Here is a 25,560-nt window from a genome sequence, read left to right on the forward strand (position 1 = left end):
CTCACATTGATGTTTCTCTCATTATCTCTCTCTCTCACTTCCTCTCTCTCTAAAAATCAATGAGCATATTCTTGGATGAGGATTAAGAAAAGAAGAAGAAGAGTCAAACAATAAGTGGACAGTGTAATTAAAACAAATTGTGAAAATGCCAAGAAAAATATATGCACAGGATACAGATGCATAGAAGGAAAACAGTTAATGCAAACTCGGTAATAAAAAATGGCTTCCTGTAAGGAGCAATGGTGGCATTGAGGGGCATTCAGGACAAATTGGAGTGAGTTAACATGGGGACACGTTTAATCACACATAGAATCCTTTGTGGGAAAATAAATAATGAATCCATGGGATGGAAAGGTATGATCCAATGTACTTACTCACGCTCTCTATACTATCAGTCAATACACTTTAGCCATCTTCATAGAAAGCAACTAATCTTACAAATTCCAAATGTCCTTCAATTGCCTTTGGACATATATGTGAAAGAATACAACCGGTTCTTGTTTAAAACTTCCTGCGACCTTTCCTGCCTTTTAAGATAAGGGGAGGGAGGGGCAAATTTCTTTCATTGGAAAAATAATTTTCTATTACTCCATACAAAGAGATTAGTGAGCAGTAGAAAAGAAAGGTTCACCCCTCTATGTTCTCCTATTTCTTTGGTATTGTTAAATGATCAGAATAAAAAAAGCAAGTTTTATTGGAAGTATATTATAAAGATGATGAATAATTAAAATAAACAGGAGAATGGGGAGGGAAAGCAATTTGAATAGATGGCTGAAGCCGTTTAAAAATCAAGATAGCTATTATTTAATTCTATTTCGTTTGGGTGTAGTGATTATAAACCTTGATATGGCCATAAACCTTAAGCAAGGCTGTTAAATGCATGCATGCCCTGCTTTTGAGGAAAATCAGAGTCGGTTGAGTTGTACATTTGGTTTAGTGTGGAGCGGAGCAAAACAAGAAACCAGTGGGTCACATCGTATTCTTGAAGGACATTGGGTGTCCCAAGGTACAGGGGTCAGAAGACTATATCCAGTCTTGAAGAAATAGACTTCAACTGACATCTGGTTGCTATAGAATATTTGAAAAAGTACAATACAAAGTTTTTACACATCTAAGACATTATAAGATCTAATTTTAATTGTTTGTGCTAATGATGGGGAGTGGCAGAAGCAATAGTCTCAAATTGTTAATATTCATTGTAGAAATATTTTTATGTTTGGTTTTAAATGTATTTTTCAGGTAATTTAACTTCTTAACTATATTTTACTTAGTTTGTATTAAAATGTTTTTTATTTCTTATGTACAGCCTAGCTAAGCAACAGGAAAATGAGACTAAACTGTTTTATAAATGGTATATTTATATCTTAAATATAAATATTTAAGATATATTCAGATATATTAAAGTATATTCAGGTACATCTTAATGCATGTAACTGAAAATTTACTGCATTTTGAATACTGTATTTTATTTTTGTAGATTCAGTTACCTTTGCTTAAACAAAAAGGAGATCTTTGATCAGCCTTCCCATGCATGTGCGGAAACCAACTAAAAAATATATTTTTGATTTTTCAACTATTAGATAAGAATTAATGTTCCCTAAGTAGTTCTGTTGATTGCAGGCTACAATTATACAAAAAGCAGGTATAATTTTAAACTTTAAACTTACTAATGTGTTGAAGAATACTTAATTTCTAAACAGTTCAAGACACGAGTCACTATTTTATTGCACTTCTCTGCCTGTTTGCAGTTCTTTCAGGGTTACAGAAATAAGAGCAAATATTTGTGTTCCACGACCTTAGAAAATGGATGCTGGGGTCAGGCTCTTAGAGAAACCTTGTTTAATCTTCTCACTGTGGTCCCAATAGCAGCCCAGGCCCCTCAAAATTGAACAGAATCTAATAATGCAATTTGCTTTTTAGACTTCATGGTGCTGACTTTTTGCATTTCATTTAGTTTGGTCAATAAAAACATTCAGGCCTTTCTCAGTGGAGTAAGTCTTTAATTTTAGTATTTTTAAATTTTAATTTTCTAACATTTAACATGGACATAAAACCACTCTGAGTGGGTCTCTGAGATGACAATGAAAGGTTGAAGTAATACCAAAAACTGTCTTCATTTAATGCCAGAAATAAACTCATGAAGTGATTTTATCCTTATTAGGCTTTACAACTCTTTGGTCTTCTTCTTCTTTTTTTTTTTTTTTTTTTTTTTTTTTGTGTGTGTGTGTGTGTGTGTGTGTGTGTGTGTATGTGAAACTGAAATTATAGATCGAAGCTAACTGGTTAGTGTTTTTTTAATTTTAAAAGCATGCTGTAAAAGCAACTGACCTCTGGTCTATATAATTTGGGTTTGCACATGTACGACTCACTGCATCAATTGCTCATAGGTGCGTTTTACAATGAGAGATGTCTCCAAGGACACATCGCCACAATGCTATCTACATGCAAATGACAATCTTGAAGAACTACTCTTGCAAGAAAGTGAATTCAGCTTGATTTTCTTAGACATCTTTTCTATTCTTTGTTTGGAGTTGTTGCTTCAAAGCAAAACCATTTATCATGGCAAATAATAAATTGAGGATGCCTTTATACACACCTGATGGTGTCAAATTTTCTGGGTCCATGTATTTCCTAAGGGTTTTAAAGAAACTTCTAAGTCCTGAATAACTTCTGGCCACTTTAGTTCAGCCTTGAATTGTATGTAATTGAAAAATGGAGTGGGGAAATAGCAAAAAGCAAAACTGATGAGATTTCTATGGTCAAAGAATGCCAACTCATTTGATTTTCTTGAAATTGTAGACACAAAGCAATTCCATGCACATTGCTAGATGTTGCCTGTGGCTTATATTAGAAATGTCACTTGGTTGAAGCCCTTTGAGGGTATTGCATATGTGTACAATATAGCTTTGTTCCTCTAGGGTAGAGGATTTTATTGTATGATCAACGGCCTCCTGCTTTAAACTTGAAAAATATTGGTTTGTCCATGTGGCTGTTGTATTCTGCAAATATTTATGATCAAATTTTCTTTTCTCTGAATTTATCTTCTTAGATGTTTATTTCCCTCATACTTTTGTCATGGTGTTCCTTGATAAAGTGACATGTCTCTAATTTAAGTTTTTAAAAAAGAGATATTTAATTGGAAAGGAACGGTGGGATCTGAAAATCATTCACTGACCCCTCCTGAATACAGCACAAAGCTGCAGGTGCAATAAAAATTTGGAAGCACAGATGTAAATGTCAAATTCCAAAGGCTTTCTTTGTCTCATTACTTTATCCTGCCGTTTGCTCAACTTTCTCACTAATCCAACAGCCATGTAATGAAATATATTCTATCTGCGAAACCCGCGCTAAGTTCAGTAAACAAAGGAGTGAAACACACTATCCCGTTCCTCAAGAAATTATAAACTAATATATATAGAGAAACAACCACAGGACAAAACCATACACCAGGAGAGTTTTTTTTTTTTTTAACTGGTATTAAGGCTTCATGTATGTGAGTATGTTATGTGGATGTATATGCACAACACATGTATTAGTGCATAAAGCATATTTTGTCCTTTAACAGTGGTGCAGATACTTATTAACAAAAAGAAATTAACATTTCATATTATACACAAAGTTGTGAATAATAATGGAACCAAGGATTAAGCTATTTGGCCTCCTTACCAAAGTAGAATGAGCATAAGTGAAATCTGTTTTCAAAGCAGTTCTATCCATTTTCCTACACATTGTATTTATCAATACTGCTCAGGGTAGAGTCAAAGGTGGCTATATATACCGTGCTTTTTGAAGTCTTCATCTTTTCTTGGCACTCTCATTAAGGGCTGTAGTGTTGTTAGCTGGGATTATATTCCCAGTGATGGACCAGTCTGATCTCTGGATTCCTGGCAACCCTATCTTTCTGTGGGACTAAAAAGCAACAACCTACAGGCTTTCAGAGGAGAATCAGTTGTGTTGAAAGACAATGCATTCAGATTGCCAGGAAAGTAACAATTTTTCATTTGCGACATCCTGACAATGTGCAGGGAATGCAGGGAGAAAATTACACTGGTAAAGCCAAGATATAGTTTGTCAGTGTCACGGGATGAGCCCTGGCATATGGTCCAGCAGGAACTGACACTTCACAATAGGGAAGAAGCCACCACCTCGTTCATTTTCCCTCTATAAATCCTTTTAGATGCAAACAGTGTTTTTAGGAAGTTACCCGTTAGGCAAATAAAACACTGTCAATGAATACTAGTGGATCTTACAAATATGCACACATCAGATTGCAGTGACGGGCTGTAAATTCATTAAGATTAGTTAATGAATAAGACACACTTTCTCTTTGCTATTAGCGTACTTTTGTACAAATACCTCCCCTTCATTCGCTTTTAGATAATTGAGTCCCTTAAATATTACTTGCTTTAATAATGGAACGGCCATTAGGAGGATGTGATGAAAGAAGGATTTATGTCAGAGGGATGATTAGCAAGCACATGAAATAATGTTATATGCTAATAAGAGGTCAGGTTGTAATTCCTTGGGAAAGTAGAATGGCATAAGCAAAATCACCAGCGTGAAAATTATAGATTATGTTCAGAAAAGGTCAACTCTTTCAGAGCACACCATTTGTGCAGAGAAGTAGTGCCATAAAACGGCAGATCCAGTCCCAGGATCTCAGCTGCTAGAGCCTACCCATACCTTTTTCCAAATTTTAGAGATAGCCTGTATTTTTAATTCACTTTATGCACCTTAAAAATATCGCACGTGTTTGTACTTTGCTCTAATGGACATTCACTGGTGAATAAAACAAGCTAAATGCCTGCTATGATAGGCTCTCAATTCCAGTGTGTGTTTAAGGATGGGGAAGGGACCAGAAACTGATGATAGGGAGAGAAAGAGATAGATGATAGATAAGGAAAGCAAGCATATGAAGGATGATATATGTCAAACCCTTAGTCTGAGCATGAGAATATTATAATTCCTGTTCTCAGACTATTGGGCAGCCTTGGATCTGAGTATTACAAATGAGGGTGGTTAGAGAGTGTTTCAGTGATTAAATAAGCTTACTAATGAGTCAGAGTCAACAGGAAGTGTCATCTTTTGGCCTGAACCTCAAGTGAGGTAAGAGTCAAGAATGGAAGCAAGGGAACCCTAGGAGGATAGGCACTTACTTTTAAATATTTACTGAATGCCTGGTATGTGCCATATGATATTTTAGGATTTAGCAATATAAGCAGAAAAATCCCCACCCCCTGGGGTTTACTTTCTGGGCAAGTAAGGCTGGTAAACAATCAATCAATCTGACTAGTAATATGGACTATGTTAGGTGCTGAGAAGGGCTCTGAAGAAGAACAGAGCAGGGAACGAGGCCGCTTATGCAGGGTAGGGATTGGTGGAATTTTAAGAGAATAGTCAGGAAATATTTCACTGAAGAGGTAACATTTTCGCAAAGATGTAACCGTGTGAATATTCTGGGGACTAAGTTCCAAGTGGAAAAAAAAAGAAAAATGAGAAAAGTGCACAGCTTCTTGTGCTTGGCATGTTCCAGAACTAGCAGGAAATCCAGGAGGAATTGGAGCAAGTGAGAGGTTAGTGGGTTGTGAGGTCAGAGGAAACGAGTGAATTTTGGGATAAAATATATAGAGGTCTGTCCAGAAAAAGTCCAGCCATTGTTAATATAATGAGAATGGTTTGTGCAACATCCATGTAACCTGGCAGCCAAGGAGAGTGGGCTGGAAAGCACATGCATGAAAAAGGATGTCTTTACTGTACTAGTCAGTGGGGGCAGTAGACACTGCTGAGTGAGCATGTGTACTGTGTGGCCGTCACATTCAAAATGACTGAATGGGTAGAGTGAAGAATCTGCAACACATTTTGCATTAAGCTTGACCATTCCTCTGCAGAAACTATTTCAATGATTCAGAAGGCTGAAGCTATGGGCAGCTGGTGATGGACAGATTCATCACAACAACACACCTGCTCATGCATGCATCATGTCTTGTGCAGAGTGTTTTGGGAAAACGTCCAATCATTCAGGTGCATCAGCTTCCCTATAGCCCCAGTTTTTCACCTTATGACTTCTGACTTTTCCCAAAATGAAATCACCTTTGGAAGGGAAAAGATTTCAGACTGCTAATGAAATTCAGAAAGATACAACAGGGCAGATGATGGAGACTGGGAGAAATGTGTGAGGTCCCAAGGTGCCTACTTTGAAGGGGACCAAGGCGTCATTGTCCTATGTACAATGTTTCTTATATCTTGTATCTTCTTCCATAAATGTCTCTATTTTTCACATTACATGGCTGGATACTTTCAGGAGAGACCAAGCAGCCTAGTTATGTTGGAGGCTTCTTGGTGGAGCCTTGTAGCTCCATTCCAATACTAGCTATCAGATTAGAAATCTGAGAGGTAAGCCATGAGGCTGAATAATCAGTTAAATTGTTAGCTGAGGGGTCCAGGGACAGAAATAGAGAAGTGTTCAGCACTTGCTCTATAGAATTTTCCTGGCTGTGAAAAGGAAGAATTATGGGAAATCCTCTATTTTCTTCAAAACAAACACAAAGCATTTTAATCTTATTACTGAATTATGGTTTTTACCATGAAATAATCTATTCATATCATGTGTCTTACAAAGTAAGGGATGCCATGTGGATCCTTCTGGTGAACATACAACAGTGATTATGGAGATGGCTAAAGCTAGAAGTTTTGATTATAGGTGCAAACAGTGATTAAGATACTATATTAAAGCTTAACCTTTCGTTCAATAGACCATCTACTAATTTTGCCTTAGAGACCAAATCCCCCTCATTAAGCAATAACATCCCAGCTCTTACGGTCCCCAGTGTGCCCGGTGGCATGCATCACAGGTACTCAATAAATGCCTAGAGAATGATTCAGTGTGCATTATGGGTTCTCAACAATTGTCAAATTATTTTATTTAGATATATACTAAATGAATATTTTAAACAATTATGCAGAATAAATTGCTGTTTGGTTTATTCAAAGATAAGCAGTTTTATGAAAAATGATATGAAATCACTGAAATATGGTCATTCATTGTGATAGAATGTGAAGAGTTTATAAGATCTAATTATTAGTCTAAAGATCAAATGACTTATCAAACTAATTGGATTCATCCTAACTGTATTAAAGTAATAAAATTCAAATTAATCTATAGCAAATAGCTTTTTCAAGAACTATTTTGGTTATTATATATGAAACTAAGTAGAAGTTTTATATGTATCGTTCTATGGAGTGGCGAGAACAGTAAAGTAGATGATTGGAACTCTGAGTTCTGGGTTTGATGTTTTTTTTTTTTTTTTAATATTTTACATGACCTTTAGAAAGCACAAATATACCTGTGTTTGTTTCTTTATCTGTAAACTAGTTACATTTACAGAGATCTTACACTAGATCTGCATTATTCTAAGCATCCTATATATACTATCCCATTTAGTCTTCCCAATATCCATTGTGTAAGACTTCCTCCTAATGAAAAATTAAACTGTTAGTCTGTTATTTTTGAGGTTTCTTCCACCTCTAAAGTTCCAGTTTATTTAAACTAGTTCATTTATTTCCCCAAGGAAGGAAGAAAAAATGCCATCATGCAACAGAACATGTTGGTAGCTTACCAGGGAAGAAACTTGATGTCCTTTCATCACCTGTCTTACGTCTTAATAACTGCACAAATATTAAACTGAAATTTTGATACATCGTCTAGATTTCTCAACTTCTGGCTATAGAGTTGGGTATTAGTACATGAAATATGACTTCTATCTGTAATAATAGACTCACTGGGGGAATGTGAGTTAATTAGAATATCGCTGCAAAAGCTTGGGCAATAGCCCATTAAATGTCACAACTTCAGCAAACACAGATGGTGGAAAAATAGTATTTTAGGGAAATATGTTCACATTATCTTGCTATGGGACAACTTAAAACTCCTGTCGCCACCATAACCCCACCAAATGATTGTTACTGCTTTCCTCGGGGGAATGAAGGTATGCGCTACAGCAACACAAAGCAACAGTCCACGTAGTCAACCTTTTTTCATTCACATGAAGACATGGACCAGAGGATTCTAAGAAAATTTCTAAACAATCATGATACAACAAGTCACATATACAAAATTATATTTGTGAATATTTATTTTCCTTATCAACAATTATTGTCTTTGTTTTCAATGGAAAATGTTTCCCAGGTAGTTTCAATATCAAGAATAAATTGCTATTTTATATCTATTAGTAAATGGTCTCATGCCTCTATAAGGAAGTCAGGAACAGAAGAAATGTCTAAGTAGATATAAGTAGGATAATTTGTTTAAGTATAAAGTGATAAAGGGAAACAGATTTTTATTTAATAAAGCTTTGAGTCCAAGCATGTTTCCTGTTACCAGTAATTATTGCCTAACCTGATAAACCAGCAAGATATTATTGGAAAACATTTGTGAAAATATAGTATCACTTTACCACGATTGGCCTCTGACTGCCTGCATGAGTAGTCATTGCTCTTTATCACTGATTTTGCTCTGATAGGAAAGGCCAAACTGTGGGTACCAAATTCTGGGAATGGAGTAGCTCAATTACCATTTGGACTAATTTGAATCTCCTTGGACCACACCACATTGAATTGATTGATATTGGTTCAAGAAATAGACCTCAAATGAGTCGCTGTGGCAGACACAGAATTAATCTGTTGAAATGTGAATGAACTCATGATGATGGAAGATGGCCAGAGGTTTGCCTAATAACAATGGGATCACCAAGATCTATGATGATTTTAAATATTTGCTCTTATAATTAACAACAGAAGTTTATGTCAAGAATGCTAAATAACGGAAGCACTTAGGGAAGCAAGTTGCACAGAACAGATGTAGACAAAACCATTAAGTATTATAAGAATGTTTGATTATGAAATATCTGGAAGGCCTAAAGGCCATGCTTTTATCTCAGTGTATTGTGTTTTGAATAAACTACTTTCTGTACTATGTATTTTTATCTGAGATAGCAGTCCTTTGGGAACTGTAGTTATGGAAAAAATAATAGTAACAGGTTCCACTGATTTTTAAAGAAATAAGGGGTTAATTCAATGAGAACATAAAGATAAAAACTGAAAAAAATATCATAAAGGAAAATTAGAATAATTGTTGAAGAGATTCCCCACACATTACTGTACTAGATTCACTTGAATCAGAAGAGGTATTATTATCTTATGGTTGATAAATTTTGCTTTGCATTCAGATAAAAATATTAAAATTTTTATTTCTAATTTTATGCATTTTGAGTAGTGGTAGAAAGTTAGTATCTGGTAACTGGTAGTAATGCAGCCTAATGCTGCCACTAGGGGCGAACGGAGTGAGGACTAGAGTGTGAGACCCTTCACATTGAACAAATGGGGAAGGCCGGTGTTTTCAATAATTCAAGGCTGAATTATTGCACTTAAATACAGATAAGAGAACATGAATCTTTGTTGGTAACAGGGGTAGAGCACAGCTTAGTTGTTAAAAGTTTTGAGTTTTCCTCGGGAGATCAAGAGGGGACACATCAGAGACATTAAATGTATTTTCATAAAATAACAGTTACAAACAGCATTAATCTTTAGTCAGTTTTAATCAAGTCAATGATAACACTGCTATTTAAATATCAGAACTGTTCTAAAAGTAGTAAATGTTTTCCTTCAGACCATACATAAACTATGACTCGCAAGTTGATGTTATTGGTGGTGGCCCAATTTTTAGTTTAGGAGTTTCACAAAAAAGTAACTTACTCTCTAAAACTGGACTCTAATTGTCTAAAGTTAAAATTTTAATATTACTCATGACTCGGATTCATTGCTGATTTATTCACAACCAGGGACTGGAGGCTCGTGAACCCAGTGATGGTAACAATGACCCACAATCTAGGTTGTCAAAATAGAGCTGTGCTTCTCACGGCATTCACTAAAGACGGTTAAAAAGGCAAAATACTGTGGAGGGCTTCCAGGTCAGTGTTGCTGAGGTAAATTCCCTGAAGCCTATTGATAAAACTCAAATAGGGCAAAGCAGACTGCTTCAGATTAATTACTACTAATGTTCAGAAATGGGCAGAAAGACAAGACTTGGGTGAAATATTTGGAATAGAGCAGGTAATTGCATAAGCTCTTTAATATGGTTTTCATGGCCAAGGAAACAGGGTGTACGTATACTTAGCCTTTAAGAGCTCATTTTGAGAATAGAAAAGGCCCATGATTGCTACTGAAATTTCAGGGACACAAATTTTCTTGATGGTTACAGATTATTGTTAATCAACTTTTCATGACTAAGTTATTTTGATAAGGCAAATTTATGATAAGTAGGCCTGCCTTAAAAACTCTTAATCTATTAAGTCTGGGCCAATTTGCTGAAGAAAATTGAATCATTGTAGTCTTCATCATCTGGTCCATCCATCTCTGTAATGTAATTTATTGAAAATTCTCAAATGTTTTAATTTTTTAACAAGGATCAGTATTCTTAAGTTTCTTATCTTATCCAAAATCTCATGGTCAAGGAGACTCTAACAAATCATGCTTCTTGTTTAAACACAAAAAGTCTTTGGCAAAAAAGAACAACTCAACTTTAAAAATGAACAAAAAATATCAAGAGTCACTTCACCACAGAAGATATGCAGAAGACTAATAAGGGTATAAAAAGATGCCCCAAATCATGTTATTAGGGACTTTTAAATTAAAGCTACTAAATACCTAATAGAGTGGTGACAATTCACAACACTGATATCACCAAATGCTAGCGAGGCTGTGGAGCAATAGGAGTGCTGGCTCATCACTGTGGAGATGCAGAACAGCACAGCCCCTTTGGAAGGCAGTTTGGTAGTTTCTTACAAAAAATAAATATGTTATTTTTAAAATAGAAGTTATTGGGGTAACATCAGAAAATCACGCTATATAAATTTCAGGTGTACAACTTCATAATGTGACATCTGTGTACTCTATTGTGTGCTTCCCATCACAAGCTTTATACTCTGCTTACTCTCCCCATCCCTTCCCCTCTGGTACCCACTCTTTTGTTATTTGTATCTATGCATTTGCTTGTTTTATTTGTTCATTTTTTTTATATCCCAAATATGTGAAATCACATAGTAACTGTCCTTTTCCATTTGACTTATTGCACTTAGCAAAATAATTTCAAGATCTATCAGTATTGTTGCAAACGATAATTTTTGCATCTTTTTTATGACTGAGTAGTATTCCATTGTATATATGTATTACATCTTCATTACAGAATCATCCGTCAATGGACTCAGCTTATCTCCATGCCATGGCTATTATGAATAATGAAGTAATTAACATGGGGGTACATATATCTTAAAGAATAAGCAATTTTATATATTTTTGATCAATACCAGAGGGGGAATTGATGGGCCCTGCAGTAGTTCTATCCTTAATACTTTTTGAGGAACCTCCATGGTGTTTTCCTGAGGGGTTGCACCCATTTAATTTCCTACCAGCAGTGTGTGAGAGTTTCTTTTCTCTACATCCTAATACTTGTTATTTATTGTCTTCTTGATACTAACCATCCTAACAAATATCAGGTTGTAGCTCATTGCATTTCCCTTATAATTAGTGATGTTGTGCATCTTTTTGAACCCTGGCTGGTTTGGCTCAGTGGATTGAGCGTCGGCCTGCGAGCTAAGTGTCGCTGGTTCGATCTTCCAGTCAGGGCACATCAGAGAAGGAAAACGCTGATTCCAAAAAAACCTCCGCTGCCTTGCGGCATACCTCTTCAGGGGAAAGGCTAAGGGAGTAAACCCCGACAGAAAATCCGGAGCCGGAGTCCCTAAGGCGGTTTGACGTTGTAGTCAACACCGGCAACTCCTGCGGCGCACCTGAACCCAAGCTGTATCGACTCCGTCTTTCCCTTGGACCCTTCAGCTGCGAAGAGAGGGGGGGGGTCTGCTGCATGGGCAACAGCAGACCCTCCATATCACCCTGCCCAGGCTCTGTAGCTTCAGCTTCACTGGAGAGGACACTCCAGCGTCATCACAAGATGTCGATTCAACATGGGAGGAGACAGATATCGTGTCACTCCCGAGTCGGACTGCACAGCCATTCTCGGCGGTGCAGATAGACTCTTAAGAGGCTACACCATCGTCTCTCGAGACGGACGGCTGTGCATCTTTTTGAATATCTGTATCATTTGCATGTCTGCCTTGGAAAATTATCTATTTGGTTCTTCTGCTCATTTTCAAATTGGATTGCTTGTTTGTTGTTGTTGAGCTATGAGTTCCTTATATGTTTTGGTTATTAGCCCCTTATCAGAGTTATCATGTGCAAATATCTTTTTCTAATTGGTTCATTGATGCCTTACTATTCTGTTGATGATTTCTTTGGCTTGAATAATTTGTTTTATATAGTTCCATTTTTTAATTTTCTTTTACTTCTTTGCCTTTGGTGTTGAGTTCACAAAAAACCCTCTAAGATCAAGGTCTATAAATTTAATGCACATATTTTCTCCTATGAGGTCTGTCTGGAAAAAGTCCAGCCATTGTTAATGTAACGAGAATAGTTTGCAAGATATCAGTGTAGCCTGGAAGTCAAGGAGAGTGGACTGGAATGTGCATGTGTGAACAATGACAACTTCACTGTACTAGTCAGTGGGGGCTGTGGACACCTTTGAGTGAACATTTGCACTGTGTGGCTGTCACATTCAAAATGACTGAGCGAATAATGACTCAGAGAATAAAGTAACAAATCTGCATCAAATTTTGCACTAACCTTGAACATTCCTCTGTGAAAACTATTTGGATGATTCAGAAGGCTGAATCTGTGATTGGCACCTTCATCATGACAAAACTTCTCCTCATGCATCATGTCTTGTGCAGAGTATTTTGGCAAAACATCAAATCATCCAGGTGAGTCAGCTCCCCTACAGCCCCAATTTGTCACCCTGTGACTTCTGACTTTTCCAAAAACAAAATCACCTTTGGAAGAGAAAAGATTTCAGACAGTTAATGAGATTCAGGAAAATACAACGGGGCAGCTGATGGCCATTGGGAGAACTGTGTGAGGTCCCAATGTGCCTATTTTGAAGGGGACTGAGGCATGATTGTCCTATGTACAATATTCCTTGTATCTTCAGTACACATTAGTGAGTTTTTTCCAGGTACCCTGAGTATAGTACAGTGAGAAGAAGGATGTGGGTTTTCCTGGCCATGCTAAGAAGACAGGTTCATCCAAATCAGGAGGAAGAAGTTCAGGTTTGAGCAGGACTATTGTGGTATCAGATGAAATTGGCAATAAACATGAAAGAAACAGCCCAGAGATTTTATTCTTTTTACATTATTTTAATTATCACTTAGCATGCATAATATGTAGATAAATGTTATAATGTGATATGCAAATTGCATAGTTTATAATATTTATTACATATTACATATATAACAATTATTTACATGGAACAAACTTATACTTATACTATGTTTTATATAAAATGCTATATCCAATTACTAAAAATTATTTCTTAAAATTAACCAAAATAGAGATATTATGTGATCTATATACCTACCCAAAATCATTCCAATAAACTTCAAACAATAATCCATGTTACATGTATGAACTGTGAAAGGAAATGTCAGTTTCCTTCATTATTGAGTCTCCTCTTTTGCCACAATAACACAAGCTTAAATTTACATTTCTAATCCTGCCTTGCAGTTAAATGTGGTCACCTATCTAAGTTTTGGCCAATGGATGTGAGTGGAACACTTGAACGTTTTAGTTCTCTTAAAATAAAGAAATTTGCTTTTCACTTCCACTTTTTCTTGCCTTCTGATGACTGGAGAGTAAATGAGAAGGTGGGAGCTAGGGCAAAATTTTAGACCAGGATATGCAGACATTTGGGAAGTATGGAAAAATAAAGTAGAAGAAACCTGGATCCCCAAAACCTGGAAGCTGCCACAACAGTCCTGCACTACTTAGTTCATACTTTATTATCTTGTGACTTTGTTGCTGCAGCTGAAACTGTATTCTAACAAGGAAACTGCCTCATCACAGATATCTTTGTTTTCCATGGTATCCCTTTAATATACCAAAGACATATATTGTTTGTCTTAAGCATATTCTATTCTAGAAAATTCTCAATTTCTTCAACTATATTTCATATAACACTGTTTATAGACATCTCATCTTCTGGACCCATTCTTTATCAATATTTCTCTGTAATTTTGTTGCTTAGAATGGAGAACACTATTCTATATGTGAACTGAGAAGCATCGAGCAGGTTGATTACTCTCAAGATAAGAAGTGCAGTTTATTTTGAATGAGCTTATCTAAAAACCTCATTTATTTATTCAGTCAGTCAGTCATTAGGTTGAAATTATATTTATGATAGGCTATGGGCAGGGAGCTGGTATAGCAATGGTGAATATGAACTCAATACGTACTGAATTTTCAGTGAATTAAAACATATCTTCATTAACTTAGCATCTCCCCATGTTGTATCGGTGAAATTAATAAGTAAGAGACTTCACATGCATTTCCTATTTGTAAAATGTCATTGTGTTGTTTGCTTATATGGATCTAACCTACTGGGTCAAGTTCAAAGGTTGGTTTCGAGGCTTGGACATGCACTTGGAAGACATAAGTATTTTTATTCCACTCAGACATTTCTGGAACTCAGAAAGAATGTCTAGAACTGTATTCCCAGGTCTTGAGCATAAGAGTGAGAAAGGGAATGACTTTAACTTTCCCTCTCTTTCCCCTATTCCTGCAACATTGGAGCATTTTCTTCCCAGATGTACGGCTGGGCCTTCAGACATGATGTTCACTGGCATCCACATGCTTGGTGAAAGCATGATTCTCCTTTCTGCAATAGTTCCAAAGGAGGGGTACGGACAAGGGCATTATGAGGATGGAGATGTTTCTCTCGAACCTCTTGCTGTTCTATTCTGCTTTATTTTAGATTTCTTTTGAATTTCTCCCCTTGTTTGACTGCACTTTCTCCTTGGAAACCTCTCTGCCAATAGTGTCAAATAATGTCATTTCCAACACATCATTCCCTTTTGTTCCTTTATAGGGGAACTGCTGGGGCAAGAAGTGGTTAACCAGCTGTTAGGCTCCAGTCATTGAGACACAAGAACACAACTGGCGCACTGCTGGGAGGGGGCTTTCGCCACCAGCGTGGGTGCAGCCCTGAGCAACTGGACGCTTTCTTTAGCTCTTAATTACCCCCACACAAAGGGCAGTGTTCGCTCCTCATGCACATGGGACTGAGCCGCCTCCCTTTCATGTAACGTTCATGGGGTCTCTATGTATACCTCCTCTTCTCTGCCCCCAGCATCAATGGCACAAGAGCTTTCTGCATTTTCGCACACTGATTGGTGTCAGATGGAACGCAGAAGCAAATCTCGGAGCGTGAGTGCAATTATCCTCCACGCACTGCACTCCGGGCTTTACTAGCACTCATGGGACTCCTGGTCTCATTTGCTGTCCCTGGAGTGGCCAGAAATAATTCTCCCACTGTGCCCCACTTTACCCGCTCCAAGCCATCGAAAATCAGTTTTATGTTTTCTCATACCAGCTTGACTTGTTCCATTTTCCTGAATATAAGTAGATCAATATCAGGCCCAAAAGCCAAAAATACAAGTTTCTGTTCCTTAGGTCCCACAGACACTCTTCAAATTTCCTTCACATCCTCTGGGTACCTGATTCCATTTATATGACCTGTCTCATCAGAGACTAGTCACTGGGTAGTGATGTCATTTTGCTGGTGCATTCACTTCCTCAAATCTCTCCTTGTGCTTTTCAGGACCTTCATATTTATATCTTAATTAGTTTAAGATTCCTGGAATCTCCACATTCTCACTTAAATTTAGCTCTCAGCTTGTCAGAATATTATTCACTAATAAGTAGGAACTGGCCAAGTTTCCATTAGTGACACGCAGAACTCTCTCCATTGTTATTCATATTGTCCTTATATCATATATCCTACCTATAATGCCTTTTCTTTGTCTAATATTATTGGTTGGCTTAAACCTGAATATACTTAATAAATTTTACAGCTACTGTGGTTATAATGCAATGAGAAGAGAGATGCGAGTTTCCTTAGCAGCATTAAGAGGACAGTTTCTTCCAAATCAGAAAGGAGAGGATCATCCCCAATTAGGACATAAAACCCCAGATTTGTATTCAGTGGTCAACTGCAAGTTATTGCAAAGTTTTTTTACTATCTGCAGGGATGAAAAAAACAGTGAGAAGGAAGTTGGAGAAGATGCAATGTCTTGGTCTATCATGGGCATCATCTCTTTACTTAGATAATAAAAGCAAACAGCATCCTTTTTAGTAAAATAGTTGAAATCTAGAATTAATGTTCATTGAATTGTAATCTTCCCCTAAGCCAAAATTAAAACTTTAAATTTAGGTTAGAGTTGCTAAAAATAGTTGATAAAAACATTAAAATGTCCAGGAATCAAATTTTTTATGTAAACACTAAATTATTAAAAATGTGACCCGTGACAATGAACTTGCTACTTTACTGTTTTACCAAACAGTGCCACAAGTTTATCATGGTAGTTAATTCTTGTTATTCTGGAATTACCATTCTATTTTTAATAATAAGGGATCAACCTATGTAAGGGATCAACCTACTTTATGACACACATCTTTTGTCATAAACCTATGATTTCTTGTTTTGCTCTTAGTTTCTTTGATGTAAAGTAATCTAAGTCATCAGACTAATCAGAAATATCCTCTACTTTAACCTGTTTCTCAAAGTAAGTAATTTCACTTCCTTTCCAAGTATTTCCTATTTTCTATCTCTGACTGTATCCCCCAGCTCCAGAAGCATGGAATAAGGAAAAACATTAAGTACAAAATAAAAATGTTATAGACAAAGTAACAGTAAAAAAAAAAAAATCCTCATTCTTATTATCCCAGAAACTCCTACCCTCTCAGATGCAGACTGAATATGTGTCATGCATATTCCTCACTAAGGTTTGGGGGTCTAGATGGGGAAAGACTTGACTACCGGTCCTTCAGGGATGTTGGTATATATACCATTAGATTGATGTTTGCGAGGAATAGGTTATCAAAAATAGGTATTACTTCAAGAATTTTTCATAATTTGTTAATTCCTCATATTCTATGGCTATGGAATATTTGTATTTGTGATTTTTCTGAGAATCTAACACAATTGAAAAAGTAGAAGATCTGCTTTACTGGCAAGCCACTTGACTAGTCTCAAGGACTTCTGAGTGTATCTGTGAAACGGTGTTCACCTCCTTTCCAAGAACACAATGATGGCTCGATAATTAAGAACAAACAGCCTTGATGACAAGGTCTGCGGTACTTAATAAATTTTCCCTGAGTAGGAGCTGCATTGAAAGATGAAGTGAGGCACTTGGGGAGGAGCCTCAAAGCCTGATTCAACCTGGGGGGGTATGAAATGTCAATGATTGCTATTGTTGAGGACCTGGTGCGGTTAGGGATTTTGAGGTACTATAGCCATGGAACAATCTGGCTGATTATATAAAAGTGATAAATGCCTTAACAAAAGCATGCATCTGAATTAGAAAGAAAATAATTTGAAAGTCAATGTGGCATAAGCTTTAAATTGCTTTTAGCCTACAAGCTTAAAACACTGGCACACTTGCATAATAATTAGCCTTGGGAGTTAAGTTCTTAGAGAGCGAAGTGATCACTCTTCTTGGACAGGCAGGAAAACTGTGATCCTTATATCCACACAGGTCTCAACAACAACAAAAAAGGATAAATTGAAAGACACCCTTGTGTCTTAAAAAGTCCAACTCTTGTGTGTATGTGCAGGGGGAAGCAGGAGTTGGGTGTGTGTGCCTCCTCATAAATATAACTACCTTTCCACACAAGTTCCTCATTCATGTGTGCAAATGATTAATGCCCAGGAGCCAGGTCTCTACACTTGGCAGCTCCAGAGGATGTGGTTTGATTGGTTGTGGGTTCAGCGGTCATTGTTTTCCACATGATGAGAAAGGACTTTACATATTAAGGGTCTGCCCACTTTCTTCCTGTCTGCCTCAACTACACCTTCCCTCACTAGACTATATGAGAAGTGAAATGAGAAACGAAAGTAATACTCAGCACAACACAACTTTATGCATCTGGAAAAGGAGCTCAGTTAATGACTGTTGCTGTTATCTTCATCAACATCATGAATAACCGTGACAAATAGGCAACCAAAGCCATGAATGGACTCGCTTAAGAAGACAAAAGGGGCTGATCTGTTTTAGTCTCTTAAACAAACGTTGTGGAATGTTTCTGATGTATGCAAACTACAGTAATACAAAGAAAAATACAACCCAATTTTGTCTTCAAGATAATGCAGGATTCTCTGAGCGTGAGATGAGGCAATTTGATATGGATAAATAGTACTACAAGGGACAAACCAGGGAACATGAGAGAATGAGGAGCAGAGAGTGGGGTACTGAGCCCAGGAATAGGCCATCTCCGATTTCATTTTGAAACATAGGGTCATAGTGCTCCTATTAAAACATATTCCAGTGACTTGGTTGGGAGGCTACTAGATAACAAGGAAGTGGAAAAAAGAACCGGTGTTCTGGCTGATATTAAATCCTACCGCCATTCATAGGTAAGAAGGAAACTTACCTGAGTTTAGAGCAGTATTGGTCAAATTGTGGCCCTGCCTCAGGGTTACTTGGAGTGTCCATTAGATGTAGATGTAGGTATAGATCTGTGGTATCTGAACTTGAGTCTTTAAATCGGAACCTTTTGGGGGCAAAACCCAGAATCTGCATGTGAAACAAGCTCTTCAGGTGATTCTTATTTCCATTAGAATTTAAAAGGTGAATCTTTTTTCCATTAGAATTTAAAAGGAGACATTCAGGAAAGAGTGTCATTATAAGAATTTACCAGCAATTTTATCAAAAGTCTCAATTAGGTGTGGAGACAATACAGGTGGCTTCTTTTCTATCTCTGTACTCCCAACCTTAATTAACTTGTAGAGTAGGTATAAAAAAGGGAAAAATAGAAAAAATATGGAAAGATACAAAACAGGAAATCATCCAAAATGAAGTTTATAACTTTAAGATCTGTCTTCTTTACTCTACTCTTGAGGAGACATCCTGTATATCAAGGATTTATGGCAGAGATGGCAAATAACTAACACTTGTACCTCTTTACATATCTCCAACATTCACAAAAGTAACAACATTTTTCAGAAGACCCCTACCATGGTCTCACAATTTTTGTGACATAAGTCTCCACGTAACCACCTTCGGTCAACTGGAGTTACTATGGGTGGTGAAATCTTCACATCATACTGTCGCACACACAGTGAATCTCTGTCTCCTTAAAAGAAATACACGGGCCAAAAACTAGTTCTACAGGAAGTACCCTTTGAGTAGTTTCTGAAGGTACATGGCGTTATAAAGTGAGAGTGTGTTTACAACTGATGGGGAAACTCAAGAGCTGGAAAAGTTTAGTTTTAAGTAGTAATAAGCTTAGTATTTAATGCATGGAAGAAGCTTCTGTTTCAGGAACTGAAGATATAATCCACCCTGACTCCAGGAGACCACAAGTAATTCCACCTCTGTGCCCCAGGAGGACTGCAAGCAATCAAGATGGTATCTGACCCATTTGTTCCAGGGAGAGACATCCTGCTGCCCAGGACAAAGGACACAGATAAAGAATTGCCTAGGACACAGATAAAGAATCACCAGTCAACGGATGAAAGGATGCTAGGGAAATTGCAAGACTGCAGCTTTTATTTGATTAACTTCTTCCCTGAATTCCAAATCTCTTACCTACACTTTTTTCCTCCTTATAAAAAGACTGGCTTGAAAGGAAATGTGAGATGGTCTTTTAGGGTACATAACCCACCATCTTCACAGCTCACCAGTCACCTGAATGAAGAGCACACAAAGTCCAATCCCTGTCTCTCTGCTTATTGGTTCTGATGGTGACAGGCAGCATGAACATCAGCTTTCCTGGTTTCATCACCTGTTTGGAAGATTTCCTAAAAACACAAACACACATTCTCAGAAGGTAATTAGGTTCACAGATGGTCCTAGGGTAAGGAAAAAATTCCTGAATGGTTTAGGCACGTTTCCTTCTAAACCTCGGTGAGAAGTACTCATACTCTTGTATAAGGTGATCAGGAGACAGGGTCTGACACCAGGCTGCATGGGTCCTTTCCTTGCTCTGTGTGGATGGACAAGCTGAGATGTTTCATCTTTGGTTTCCTTGTCTGTGAAATGAAGGTTATAATGGTAGCTTCGTTATTAATACATTGAACAGATTGAGTGAGAAAATTCATGGTGTCTGGCACATGAATGCTAGTGGTTAATTCTCATCAGTACACCTGCTTTTGCTTCTCTTCTACATTAGAATATTGAGACCCAGCAAACTAATTAGGATATGGAGGTGAAATAAGATAAAAGCAAAACAAAACAAAATATTTGGTATTCTTTTAGTGCTAAGTTTTAAGCTCAAGTGGCAAAAAGTTCCTACTAAACACATGTGATCCATCTCATCTACCAGAGCAGGAAAATACTTATGTGAGTTGGGTCCAAGTTCAAGTGTAGAACACCCTTTGCCTGGTAAGACCTCTGGATTATCCTAGGAGGTGTAGATTGAATGACTGTGACCAAGAGGAATGGCTAAGGGGCAATTTCAAACAAAAATGACTATACATAGGAAAAACATCATGGAAGGCCTTTATGCATCTTTTAAGCAATACACTAAAAGCAGATAAGGCTGCAGATAAGAATTTTGAGACTGCCTCTCATCACATTGGCAGCTTAAGAGGTTAGCACTCTCCTCAACTTTTCATCATGGTATTTCCTGCCATCCCATTTCCAGGCCTAGTATCTCCTCTGTAAGCGAACATTGGCCAGCTGCCTTCCTCTCTGTGTTGGCAAAGTAATAAACTGTTGGTTATAAACAGTTGAAAACAAATATTAGAAGGTCGTTGTGTACTGAATTTTGATATATTGAGAAATGTGAACTTTAGCAGGGCTTCTAAAGTATTGTCACGCAGGAAGCGGTAGAGGAAGTGGATTCATCTATCACTGGTGAAAACATGGGCCCGGCATCTCTGCTTGAAGGTTGAGCATGGAAATGCTCCATCCTGATTAAATGGCCATAATTCCTCAAGGCTGTGACATGGCTGGCGGGCCTGGGAAGCTGGGGCCTTAAAGTATAAATTGTTGGAATGTATTATGCATTGTCAGTCTGTCAAGAAAAAAGAAGTGCTGGATTCTCCCTAAATTTAAACTATTGGATAATTGTTTTAGCATTTTCAGATGTTGATTTACAAGTATATGTTGATGGGCAAAGAAAAATTCCATATTATCTACTTAGAAATATGAGCATATAAAGATGACACTTAACGTTTCTTTAAAATCGATGCCCTCTTTGATAGCTAGGGTGATTTGTTAAGTAACATTATTTTAAAGTATAGATTGTGATAATTAAGGATGCTGGGCAGTAGACTTATCCTTGAAATTTCAGACATTTACATTGCAGAAATGAAAGATCAGCTACTGAGTGCATTCATTTTTATCCATGAAGAAACCTTTCATATATACAGTGCACTTATTTTCATTTTTTCAAGTACTGATAGAGCATACAGGTAACTTATGAAATAAGAAACAAAACATATGGCTGGCACTTTGAATTGAGGCTCGGATCATGCTAGGAACCATCTTGAGTGAAATCCCTAGAGGTCAGGGTTCTGTCTGTTCCATCTTTTTTGTATTATTTAGCATATGCAGATAAGAGTGGTGAAAAAATCCTAGGTAAAAAGAGATTTGATTAATAACCTTAAGATCATAAGTCAACAAAGGTCATTATTAATGGGGATTTGAAAGGGATTTTTATATCTCTAAAACATGTCGTCCACTCAGAGTATCAGTATTTATTTAGCTCTCATTGTGTGTCTTGGTAAGTACCATGGAAGTTAGTAGAAGACCATGGGCGTAGACTTCCTTCCATAGCTTAACATCTTGGGAGACACAACACAACCAAATAAGCATTATGTCTATGTAACTGTCTGCATATGGTTGCTTTTGTAGGCAAATAAAGTTGCATGATTCCAATAGTTGGGGAAGGTTAAATGGAATAGGTGAGGCCTCAGAAGGACCTTGAATGAGGAGGACAATTTTTATAGTCTGACAGAACATTCTTGAGACTGGAAACATCTAAGGCCATGCATGATGTGAAGAGTCCTTCTGTATTTGCTCCGTATTTTATTTTACGCCGTAACTTCCCTTATTTTCCCTGAAACTTGTCTTTGAACTCTTTCTTCCAGCCCAGGAGTTAATTCAATAGTCCTTACTCTGCATTTCCCCCTAGTTATTCTTTTCTTTATGAAGGATCTACTATGTGGTCCCACCATAATCTTTCTCTATACAGTGTTGGAAGGGTTCCATCAATTTTCTATTCCTTTAATAACCACTCCTAAAGGGATGAACTCTCCCTTCACCATGTTCTCTTTATTTGTACACTTAATGCACGTGTTTCCCCTTTTCCATCCCTCATTATGTTATGCACCCAAGGAATCTTAGCCATGTTTGCATCCCATAAAACACCTAACACAGTGTTTCTGCTTATAAATGCGGTTGAATTAAATCTCCAGTTCTCTATCTTTCTATGAATAACAGAAAAGGTGTTCATTGCTCCGTGAATGGAAATGGGAAAAACAAATGACATCTCCCTCAAGATGAGCACATGACTGCTGATAGATTAGAGAGACGTTCATGTGTCTGGGCCTGGCTGGTTCATTGCTCTCTTCTTCTCGGTTTTTTTGTTTGTTTGTTTGTTTTTGCACAGTAGGTGCTAGAAAATGTTTGACACATGGATGAGGTACGTAGGTGGCCACGACGCTATCCATGTACTTTATGGAGTCCACAAGCATGTCATCACTGTACGTGTCTGCACTACCTGGTTTTGCCAGGTTCCCACCGGTGGTTCTAGTGAGCCTTGGTCAACAGTTACCCAGACAGTGTATGTACCACCTAGAGCCAAGCTTCTCTCCCTTCTCCCCCTGGTGACAGTTTTTTTTTTTTTAAGGAAGCTATAAAAGTGTAAGCCATTGAAGGAGACAGACATAAACTTTGTGCCAGATCTTGATTCTCATAGTCAAAAGAGCTTGTCCTGCTTGTAATGAGAATATAGAACAAAACCCAGAATATTTATCTCGTGACCTAAATCAACATAACTAAGACTTTTGTGATTCATGCCTTATAAAAAAGTCTCATGTTCCTTTTATAAGCTAGGCAAAATCCTGGCAATGGCTTCAATTATCAGTTTAAAGCCTGAATATGTATTTTCTGTATGACTTGTGGTTCTTCCCTGCTCCAAAGTCTGTAGAGGCATAGATCACTTTTTCTGGGAATATGAGATTCCTGTTTGAGTCTTAAATGACAGAGATTTCTTAATTATGCAGAAATACAACAGTAAGGTCATTCCTGTAAAAAACAAACAAACAAATAAACAAACAGAAATGTAGTTTTTAACTTTCTAAATTATATGTAAATGGAGATGACAAGTTTCAAATGGACAAGAGCTACCCCCACTTAGAGGGATGATTGTAGCCAGTCTAATGCTAAATGAATCATAATCATAATGATCAGAATTATAATCACATTGAAGAGAATATTTAATTTTTAAACTGAAGTCCAGTTGTATCCATCGAGAACTCTGAATAGGTTAAAAAATATATAAGTTCTCCTTATTTGTTTTGTGGAAGTGCACTGGTATTTTTACAGACAGGCCTTGTGCCATATCTCATCATGCTGACAAAGCAAGAAGACTTGTCTTTCAGACTTGCAGATACCCTTGACATCTCATAAAAGAACAGACGATGTAACAGAGTGAGCAGGTGCAAACAAGCATTCGGCCTGGTTTTGTTACACTGAATCCACATAAGGAATTCCATTCAATGGTGAGGATATATCTGACTAGTTCAAAGTGATTCATTAACACAAAGAAATAGCAGAGTGGGAATAGTTCTCAGAGCCTTTGGCAAGCATGTTAAAGCAGGCTCATGACAGATGAACTCAATGAACTAAGAGCTAAAATAGCAGTTGGGAACTGGGAATGCTGAGAAATGAATGTGCTGACCTTACAATAGTGAGCAAAACTTCACGACTAGAAAACACAAACTTTCAGGCCCTTGTGGGAGAATGTATCCCATTATGTAGTATTTAAGGGGAATGGAAGGGGACTATACAGTAATACATGCCATTAATTAAACTTAGCAGAGAGGACACGGATATGTCTACCTTACTGCTTGATTAACATATTGGGTCAGGAGCATTATATATTTATTGGCTGTTTTTGCATCAGAAACCATAAGGGAAATGGCCCCTCAGAAGTGCATCTATAATTCATGGACCAAATCAGAAGCTGTGCTTGTAAACTTACGTTGCTTTGCAATCTTTCCCCTCATTCAAGTGGGAGCCAGCCATGCAAAAAGAAGGTCCTGTCATGCTGTGTGATTCCATTTCTGTCTGCGTTGTTTTCAAGGTGCTTTGGCTATCCTGAGGCACGGGCAAGGACAGCGGAAGAGGGTCGGTTGAGTAGGTTAAATTAGAGGAAGTCCATTCATTTTAGTGGATCTTTCTAAAACTTTCTAGTACCTAATTAGATAAAAAAAACAAACTATTATATGCCTGGAAAGTGTAAAGATGCCTTGTAGGGACTCCTATCAGATAAATTCTAAATACATATGTGCAATGTATTTTATCCTTTTGATATGTCATCATTTTTTAGTAGGATCATTGCATTAGATATTATGACTTTTTCCCCCCCAAATATTTGTATTTGCATCTAATTTTATAACCTGCTGTGCAAAAAAGGAAGGTTCTTTCTATAATTGTTTTTAAATATTTAATAATACATGTGTTATTTATTTTTTAAGAAGGATATAGTTATGTTGAAAATTTTAATTAAAAGCTCCATTTAGGGTCTTTTAATTTTGAATTACAAGCTACACGTGTTGAAATTTTTCTTACAAAAAATTAACAATTTTAGCAGGCTATTAATAGATATTACGTTAACACATGAAAATGGCTTTTTATCTTAATATGGAATTTCTCTTTTCAACTGCAAAAAATTTAAAGTGAAGATTATTAGTCACGCATGCGGGCTATGTAACGAATCAATTTCTCAATTAGATAGCAGTTCAGAACTATTCGTTCCTCTACACCAGGGACAGACTTCCAGTATCACAAAGCAATTGTGGGGTTCACCAAGCCCCTACACAGTGTTGGGGGTGATGTGGCAGATCGACAGCTGAGCAGAGACCGGAATAAAACATAGAGGATGGATCCTGACATTAAGAACCAACTTACACTATATTTTACTCATGCTCCAAGTCCCTTCTGACTAATTTAGTATAATTAGTCTGAAAAGATAAAAACCGTCACTTTCCCATAACAAACCTAAATCTGAAAGTCCATATAAATGGAAAGTGGCCTGTTTTTAATATTATATTTCTGCTTTCAGTCTGTTGAGCCTGTCCATATCTAAGTCAGCAATAGGATTGCGGATAAGATAAACATCATGTGGGCTTTTTGCCTCGTGTGCTGTAAGACAATATGAGCTATGTTA

This window comes from Furipterus horrens, unplaced genomic scaffold, assembly GCF_987537825.1.
Source record: "Furipterus horrens unplaced genomic scaffold, mFurHor1.1.pri manual_scaffold_3, whole genome shotgun sequence".
Classification (NCBI taxonomy): Eukaryota; Metazoa; Chordata; class Mammalia; order Chiroptera; family Furipteridae; genus Furipterus; species Furipterus horrens.